Source organism: Capsicum annuum, chromosome 1 (genome assembly GCF_002878395.1).
Source record: "Capsicum annuum cultivar UCD-10X-F1 chromosome 1, UCD10Xv1.1, whole genome shotgun sequence".
NCBI lineage: Eukaryota > Viridiplantae > Streptophyta > Magnoliopsida > Solanales > Solanaceae > Capsicum > Capsicum annuum.
In genome coordinates this window covers 205,060,921-205,070,195 of record NC_061111.1, presented here as the reverse complement: position 1 = coordinate 205,070,195, position 9,275 = coordinate 205,060,921, and the positions used below count along the sequence as shown (strand labels likewise).

The following is a 9,275-nucleotide window of genomic DNA, read 5'->3' as shown; positions in this document are numbered from 1 at the left end:
TTTTTTTAAAAAACACTCTTTTGCTTCTTGCTACTAGAATTAGTTTCAATTACTGCAAAGATAGCCCATTTCACACACTCCTCTAAGATAGTGATTAAGTTCTCCTAAATTTCTTTACTTCGTACGACCACTCCTCTTAAGACGGTCGTCATCCACCTATCATAGGGGATGGCATCTAACTATGACTGTTTATTCTTAAATTTCCACAAAGGGCAACAACAAATGTAACTACTTGAAACTAAACTTACCAATGAGGGCGAAAATAACAATAACATAATACTTTAAACTGAAGCAAAATGTGATAAATGCCAAAGATAGCAAATTGCAATCCACAAAGTCAAAGTTACTAACTATTACAGACCAGTGTTTCGAATAGCTAGTACTTAAAACCAACACAGCAAAACAGAAAAATAAATTGTTTAGTCGAATAAAAAAAATGAAGATGTAAGAGAATACAAACCCACCACCCCACACTTAAAATAAAGCACTGTCCAGTGCTTCCAATTAAGCTTATGGTAGGGTGGCAGTATACTTCCTGATCACTCAAATGGGACTATAGCAGCCATGTCCTCATGAGCCCCATCCACATCATCGCCATCATCATCAGCTCAATCATCATCAGATTGCTCCTCTTCATCGGACTCCATTTCAGAATCCCTATACCTGTGTTCTTCATCTGTGGGTACATCGTCATCAATAGGCTCCACAAAATCTGGGCAAATCCTCAACATGGTCCTAGTATGATGGCCAAGTGGATAGTCGAGCTCTACAACATGGAGCTTCTCTGGTATAGCTGGTCTACCTCCTGTCCTTGACATCATCATCATGAGACCATACAGCCTACCCAACATCTCATCAATCCTTGTTTGTCGCTCCATCATGGTCAGAATTGGGCCAGATGCCCCAGATATGCTTCTTGCAGTAGTAATATCCATAGGGCGAGTGATTACCTCAGGTTTATAATCCAGCTCCTCTTCATCCACCCTATGCCTTCTTAAAAATCTAGTCACTAAACCACCAAATCCAAAGCTACGACCCACCTGGGTACGTGTCTTCTTCATAGCAGAAAAAATTACACTCCCCACATTTTTCTCCACATCAGAACACATTAGGGCATAAATCAAACATACCCTTTCCCTAGTCACCTCAGTCATATGTTTGCCTTGAATAAAACATGCATACACAATACGACCCCACATTCTTGCTTCCTTATTCATCTGAGCATACGGAAAAGAAGAATACAAACCTGTAACACGATGCCTTATCCAACGGGATGAAGATCGCTGGCCACACAACAAATGCCTGATGTGTGCATAAGGAGGAGAAATAATAAACTGTCGCAAAAAATTTGGGTTCGTTTATGGTATACCTAACAACTCGTTAACATCAATAGCTATGAATCAAATCACCTTCCCTCGAAACTTCAACAAATATTCAGGATGGCTGGGGTCCCAATTGGCATAAAATTATCTAACAAGATGAAAGTTGCACTCACTCGGTTGATGGAAAATGAAATTCATATTGAGTGCCTCGATTCTCCGCACCATAGATGGATACTCTCTCATTAAGCTAGCCCGATCAATATAGACCTCTGAAATATACTTAGCATTAGTATGCTTAGTATACCACTGCTTCCCATTCTTTCGTACAGCCTTGAATCCAAATTTTCGAACCTGCCCCGCTGAAGTGGAGGAGCCCTAGGCACTCCAGTTAATTGCCCTTCAAACAGTCTGCTTCTCTTCCTAGCAGGGGTAGAAGGTCCTGGTTTTGCCTTTCCCTTGCTTGGTTTTGGTTCCATTATGCCTGCAATTAAGAGAATGCAACAAACATGCGAGAATATTAAACTGAGGATTAGCTAAACTAAGTATGCATTACGAGTGCCTTTGCATCCCACACTTAGTTGTTAGCGAAACACCTATGCTAACAACCCAGGTACTTAAACTTCCCTTTGTGTAGGCCTTAATATCATATCCAAAGACATCATATTACTCTTCAGGACACATTATCCCTTGTCATTTCCTTAGCACAAAACATCATGTCATCGACTACCAGCTAATCACACAATACGAGACTATAAATAAGATCATGTTACTATAGCATCTCGCATTCTAGAATTCTACAAAATCATCTAACATCAGACAATAAGCGTATATTCACAGCGGAACAAAATTACCCCCTAACTTCCTAAACAGTCTAGCTTCAATGCCCTTACACTCCCCATCCTCACAACTAACATGTGAAAAATATTTACCCCCTAATACTAACTGCAAATACCCATTCAATTTTTATCTCATCGATTCAAAATAATGACAAATAGTTTAAGATGTCACAAATTTGGCAAGAAAAAATATTATAGGTAATGCTAAAATTGACAACTATTATGAGAGGGAAAAAAAAGATTATGCCTCAATACTCTATCAATCATCACAATACACACAAGAAAGGTAATAAATAAAATCAATTCTTAAAGGACATACCTCAAAAAATGAGAGAAAGATAAAAGAAAGGGAAAAATTGGAAGAGTTTATCGGAGGGGGGGTGAGAGGGCGGCACTGATGTTGAAACAAAAGTGTTCAGGGTTTTGGGGAAGATGTATTTATAGAGGGAAGGGTCGGGCTAGGTTTAATGAAATATTTATGTCCGATTTTAACCCTCTCCGCGACGCGGTAATATCGCATAGATCTACTGCAAAATGCCAATTGCCATTTAACTGCCCACTACGACGTGCTAAGTTTCACGTCTAGTCATTGTAAATTGACAATTGTCAATTGTCCAAGTTTTGCGTCGCGCTGTAAATCGCGATAATCCACTGGAATTTGATAATTCTTAATTTACACTTCTTCGCGTCGCGATGGAAATTGCGTATCTTTACTGGAATTTGATAATTGTCAAAATACCCAGTTCCGCGTTGCGTCATTCTTCAAAATTAGATTTCCTCTGTAATTCTCACTCTTTTCTTACCTGAGAAAATCTCTACTTACACAAATCATTTTGCAAACCTGATTGCTTTCCTCAAATGTGGTAATCTCCTCATTTCACTTTGAAATTCCCTGCAATCTCAAACAAAAACAACAAAATTTGTAAGTAAAAGTGGGTTGCCTCCCACTCAGCGCCTTAGTTTTGGTCGTGGCACGACTTATTTTTTTGTATTTTTCTTTTTTTTTTTTTATTTTACAAGCCAAAAATTAGACTATCTATTACAATATATGTGTGGGTTGCCTCCCGCATAGTGCCTTATTTTACGTCGTGGAACGACTCAGCTCATCATCACTCATCAGCAAACGTGATAGATTCCTTGTGCTTGTCGGATGATCCGCCCAATAATGCTTTACACGCTGTTCATTCACAAGGAACTTTTTCGTCTTCTCTTTATTCCACAATCCATAGCTCCATGGAGTGTCATACGCACCATCTCAAAAGGTCCAGACTATTTCAATCGTAATTTACCCGAAAACAACTTAAGTCATGAATTAAACAACAACACAAGTTGTCTGGGTTCAAATTCCCTAACTTGAATTTGCTTATCATGCCATCTTTTGGTCTTTTTCTTATAAAGCTTGGTATTTTCATAAGCGTGGAGTCTAAACTCATCAAGCTCACTCAGTTGCAATAACCTTCTTTCTCCCGCAGCAGTCATCTCAAAATTCTGCTTCTTCACAGCCCAATATGCTTGGTGTTCCAACTCTACGAGAAGATGACACGCCTTACCATACACTAAGCGATATGGAGATGTCCCAATGGGCATTTTGTATGCTGTTCGATATGCCCAAAGTACATCATCCAGCTTCTCCGCCCAATCTTTTCTCTGCCCATTCACGGTCTTCTGAAGTATTTACTTAATCTCTCGATTGGATACCTCTACTTGTCCACTCGTTTGAGGATGGTATGCAGTGGCAACCTTGTGCCGAACACCATATTTAGCAAGAAGATTCTTGAACCAGTTGTTTATAAAATGCGTACCTCCATCACTAATTATTGCTCTTGGCGTACCAAATCTGGAAAATATGTTCTTTTTCACAAAATTCAGAACCACTCTTGCATCATTAGTCGAACTCGCCATAGCTTCCACCCATTTAAAGACATAGTCAACTACAATAAGAATGTACAAATTACCTTTCGAAGGTGGGAAGGGGCTTATGAAATCTATCCCCCAAACATCAAAGACTTCTACTTCTAGAATATTGTTCAAGGGCATCTCATGATGCCTAGATATTGTACCCAACCTTTGACACTGATCACAACTCTTCACAAATGCCACCACATCTCTAAACAGATTCGTCCATAAACAACCTAATTGCAATACTTTTCTTTCAGTCCTTTCACCCCCATGATGTCCACCATATGGAGATGAATGACAATCTTGTAACACCTTTAAAAATTTAGCCTCTGGGATACACCTACGAATCAGTCCATCTGGACCCTATTTGAAAAGGTATGGTTAATCCCAAATGTAAGCACGAGAATCATGGAGTAATTTCTTCCTTTGTTGTGAGATGGTTTCTGGAGGATACACCTCACAAACTATCAGATTTACAATGTCAGCATACCATGGGAACTCAACTGCATCTAATAATAACAGCTTCTCATCAGGAAAGTCTTCCTTGATACTCTGAAAGTCATCCATAATATGGTCTCGATTTTCCAGCCTTGACAAGTGATCAACAACTTAATTTTCAGCTCCTTTTCTATCACGTACCTCAAGATCAAATTCTTAAAGTAACAGAATCCACCTAATTAGTTGTGGCTTTGCATCCTTTTTGTTCATAAGATACTTAATGGCAACATGGTCTGTATGAACAATGACCTTGGTACTAATTAAGTAAGATCAAAACTTATCGAATGCATATACCACAGCCAACATCTCTTTCTCTGTAACTGTGTAGTTAACTTGAGTATCATTCAGTACCTTACTAGCATAGTAGATCGATCAAAATATCCTTTCTTTTCTCTGACCCAACACTGCTCCCATTGCAATATCACTAGCATCACACATTAGCTCAAAAGGTAACTCCCAATCTGGTGCGATCAAAATAGGTGCTTCCATCAACTTCTTCTTAAGCTTTTCAAAAGCTTTATGGTAATCAGCTCCAAACTCGAACTTGGCTTCTTTCTCTAACAATTTGCACATGGGACTTGTAATTTTTGAGAAGTCTTGGATGAATCGTCTATAGAAACCAGTGTGTCCCAAAAAACTTCGCATGCCTTTGACTGTAACTGGATGAGGCAACTTTTCAATCACTTCAACCTTTGCTTTGTCAACTTCCAGCCCTTTGCATGATACTTTATGGCCTAAGACAATTCTTTAACCATAAAATAACACTTTTCCCAATTCAACACCAAGTTTGTTTCTTCGCATCGAGCTAGAACTTTATCGAGATTTTGTAAACATTTTTAAATGGATTCCCATACACAAATAAATCATCCATGAATACCTCCACAAACTCCTCCACCATGTACGAGAATATCGCCATCATATACCTTTAAAATATAGCAGGTGCATTGCATAAGCCGAAGGGCATGCATCTGAAAGCATATGTATCGTATGGATAAGTAAACGTGGTCTTATCTTGGTCTTCCGGAGCTATACTTATCTGATTGTAGCCAGAGTACCCATCCAGAAAACAATAATACTCTTGCCCTGCCAATCTATCCAATATTTGATCAATGAAGGGAATTAGATAATGATCTTTACGAGTTGTTTCATTCAACATCCGATAATCTATACATATTCTCCAACCGGTCACTGTACGTATGGGAACCAACTCATTATCATCATTTGTCACTACATCATTCCTCTCTTCTTTGGTATACAGTGCACCGAACTCACCCATTTGCTATCAAAAATTGGGTAGACAAACCACTATCTAACCACTTGATCACTTTCTTCCGGACCACCTCCTTTATCACAGGATTCAACCTTCTTTGTTGCTGCACTCTAGGTCTGTACCCCTCTTCCATATAAATATTATGCATGCAAAATGCTGGATTGATTCCTAAAATGTCAAACATCTGCCAACCAATCGCCTTCCTTCTCCTTTTGAGAACTACTTCAGTTTTCTTAACCTGTCCATCAGATAATCCTGTAGACAAAATAACAGTTAAGGTATCTTGATCATCAAGAAAAACATACTGTAAGTGAGGAAGAAGAACCTTAAGCTCCAAGTTAGGAGCTTCTTCAACTGAGGGCCTGGGTGGTGGACCAATTGGTCTATTCAAAGGCTCGATCATCACTTTATTTGTCTCAATTATAGCCAAATTCATAACCTGGACCAATTCCAATGCTTTTGAATCCCCATGCAGATCATAATCTATCAAAGATAGCTCTAATGGATCGTCAGACAAGAGCAACTGCCACTCCACAGCAAGATTAATAACCAATATTGAGGACAACTTCTCGTATATAGCTGGCAATTTCAACGCTCTGTACACATCAAAAACCTCTACTTTATCGTGCGCTCGCATTGTCATTTTTCCAGCTGCCACATAATGAGTGACTGCCCAGTTGCTAAAAAGGGTCGTCCCAAAATAAATGGAACAACTGGATCTGCTTCAAAGTCAAGAATCACAAAATCCACAGGAAAGATTAAAGATCCCACTTGCACCAGTACATCTTCAATAATTCCATCTGGTCTAGCAAGTGACCTGTTTGCCAACTGCAACACAATAGCCGTGGGTTTGGGGCTTCAAAGACCCATCTTTCGGTACCATGACGTGGGCATGAGATTTATACTAGCCCTCAAGTCACACAATCCATGTGCACAAATAGTTTGACCAAGGGTAATTTGCAAGGTAAAACTCCCTGGATCCTTCAATTTTATGGGCAGTTTATTTTGAATTTTAGACGTGCACTCTTGAGTAGGTGCAACTGTAGCATATTTAGTCAACCGATTCTTATTGGCAACAATATCCTTTAAGTATTTAGTATATCTTAGCACACTCTGCAGAATGTCAACAAGAGGAAGGTTTACTTGGACTTGTTTCAAAAGATCTAGAAGCTTCTTAAAACTGGCTTCCTCTTGATGCTTTCTTGCCCTTTGAGAAAAGGTAAGGGAATAGTCTTCTTATCTACACGAATCTCCTCACTATCCTCTTTTTCTTTTACTTCCACTTCTGCATTCTATTGCAAACTTTCATCAGTGACCAGGGGATTATTCTGCTCCTGAACCATCTCCTTAGTTTGTAACTCACTCCTTGTTGTAACTGCATTCACCTGTTTAGGATTAGCCTTAGTGTCACTAGACAATGCTCCTTGGGGCCTTGTATTCTGCAACCCTACGATTTGACCTAACTGCAACTCCAGATTTCTTGTAAGCAATTGTTGACTCTTCAACTCAGCTGCAAACTGTGCCTGTTGATCCTTCATGTCCATCGTAAACTGCGCTTGTTGAGCCATAAACTGCTTCAGCATCTCCTCCATATTACTATTCGAAGCAGTCGCCTGATTATTCTGAACCGGCTGTTGATTTGGTTGCACTGGTCCCTTATACTGATTTGTATTTTGTGCCTGATTTTCACCCTATGAAAAATTAGGGTGGTTCCTCCAATTTGGATTATAAGTATTGCCAAAATTCTGTTGACCCTGACGATTTGCATTCCCCATGTAGTTAACAGAATATGCATCTGCTTTATGTTCACCACTGTCGTAAACTTCACACCATGAATATACCTGTTGAACTACATTTGTTATGGCTGCTAGTTGTGTTGTACCCAAATTTAAGTTGTTAAGCTGAGTAGTCATATGGTTCTGCATTGCTGCAATCTGTGCTTGTAATGCAGTGAACTGATCAACCTTCAAAACCCCTGCAACTTTCTTTGGAGCATTCCTTGAGTCTGCATGCCAATCAGGATTCTCTTGTGCAATTCTATTCAGCAAGGTATACAATTCTTCATATGTTTTCTCCAAAGCTTAACCCCCTGCTGCTGAATCCAAGAGAATCTTTGTATTAGACTCCGGGCCTTCTATAAATGCATGCTCTAAAACATCATTGATTGATGGTGATGAGGACAACTTCTGAGCATACCCTTGAATCTCTCCCAAGCTTGGTAGAGATTTTCTCCATCTTTCTGTCTGAAACTCAATATCCCACTCCTCAATCGTGCAGTTTTCTAAGATGGAAAAAATTGAATGAGAAACCTTCGAGCACAATCCTCCCATGTAGTTATAGATTGGTGTGGTTCAGCAAGTAGCTATCTCTTTGCTCCCCCTAATAGAGAAAATTGAAAGAGTGTCAATCAGATAAATTCAGCATTCACATCTTCAGGAATATATGTATCGCTTATCTCCAGGAAGGTTTGTAAGTGCTGCTGCGGATCCTCATGTGAGAGTCCCTGAAACTCTCCCACTGATCTCAACAATTGCACCATATTTTGTTTCAATTCCCACCGACCACCTGGTTCAGGCTTTAGAATACTGTTAGTCACGAGGTGCGTAAGTGGGATTGCACTTCTTGAACATGTCTTGCGACTGGTTGAACAGGAACAACTGGAACCACAGGAGTTGGAACATTTCCAACATTTGGATCAGCAACTATAGGATCACGTATTTCCGCCATCGGTCCCTGTTTAGTGTAGTATTGAGCTCTTCATCTCTGATGAAAAATCACTTCTGGTTCTGCAAAAGGCTCTACTAACTCTTTATCCTTAGCCAGTCCAATGTTCAACTAAACCTACAAAATTCAGCCGCTAAGATCAAGTTGTTAACACTTAACTGATTATCAAAAACCAAAAATTAAAGTAATTTACTAATTCTATTTGATCCCGGGCAACGACGCCAAAAACTTATTGCGTCTCTACGCACACGCGAGTGTACGTGATCGTACAAGTAATATAATGACTTAGAAAGTTAGATATCGTTCCCTCGAGGATCAATAAACTAGAAATTTATTCAATCTTTAGTTCAAGACAATTGAGTATTAAGTATTGATGGTATCAAGATTAATTTAATTCTGTAAATAAAATGTAAATTACTAAACAAGAAATAATTAATTATGACTAGAGCAAAACAAGCAACGGTTGTAATCAATGATGAGGAGGATTCCAGGGTTGAGGTATTGTGAACAGTCCTACAATTCTCTATTTTTATCATAGTCTAATTGGTTATCAGGTTGCTGGTTCGCAAGGGTTATGCCACGATCTTGGTCTCCCGACCTCGAATCTTCTATCTATTGAATGTTGTAACTACAACTCCCGCAGAGTTACAACAAATCTTCTAGATTCATGAAGTTGTCTTCTTACAAGTGAACCAAACAAGGCATCTAGGATAGGGATATACCTAG

The 9,275-nt window shown here is 39.2% G+C and overlaps 1 non-coding gene across 1 annotated transcript; it reads left to right on the top strand.

Moving 5' to 3' along the window:
- Nucleotides 1-7,990: 7,990 nt before the first annotated feature.
- Nucleotides 7,991-8,097, top strand: LOC124892683. The gene has a single exon (XR_007050376.1). It is a non-coding gene; the product is annotated as a small nucleolar RNA R71 (small nucleolar RNA).
- Nucleotides 8,098-9,275: the final 1,178 nt, after the last annotated feature.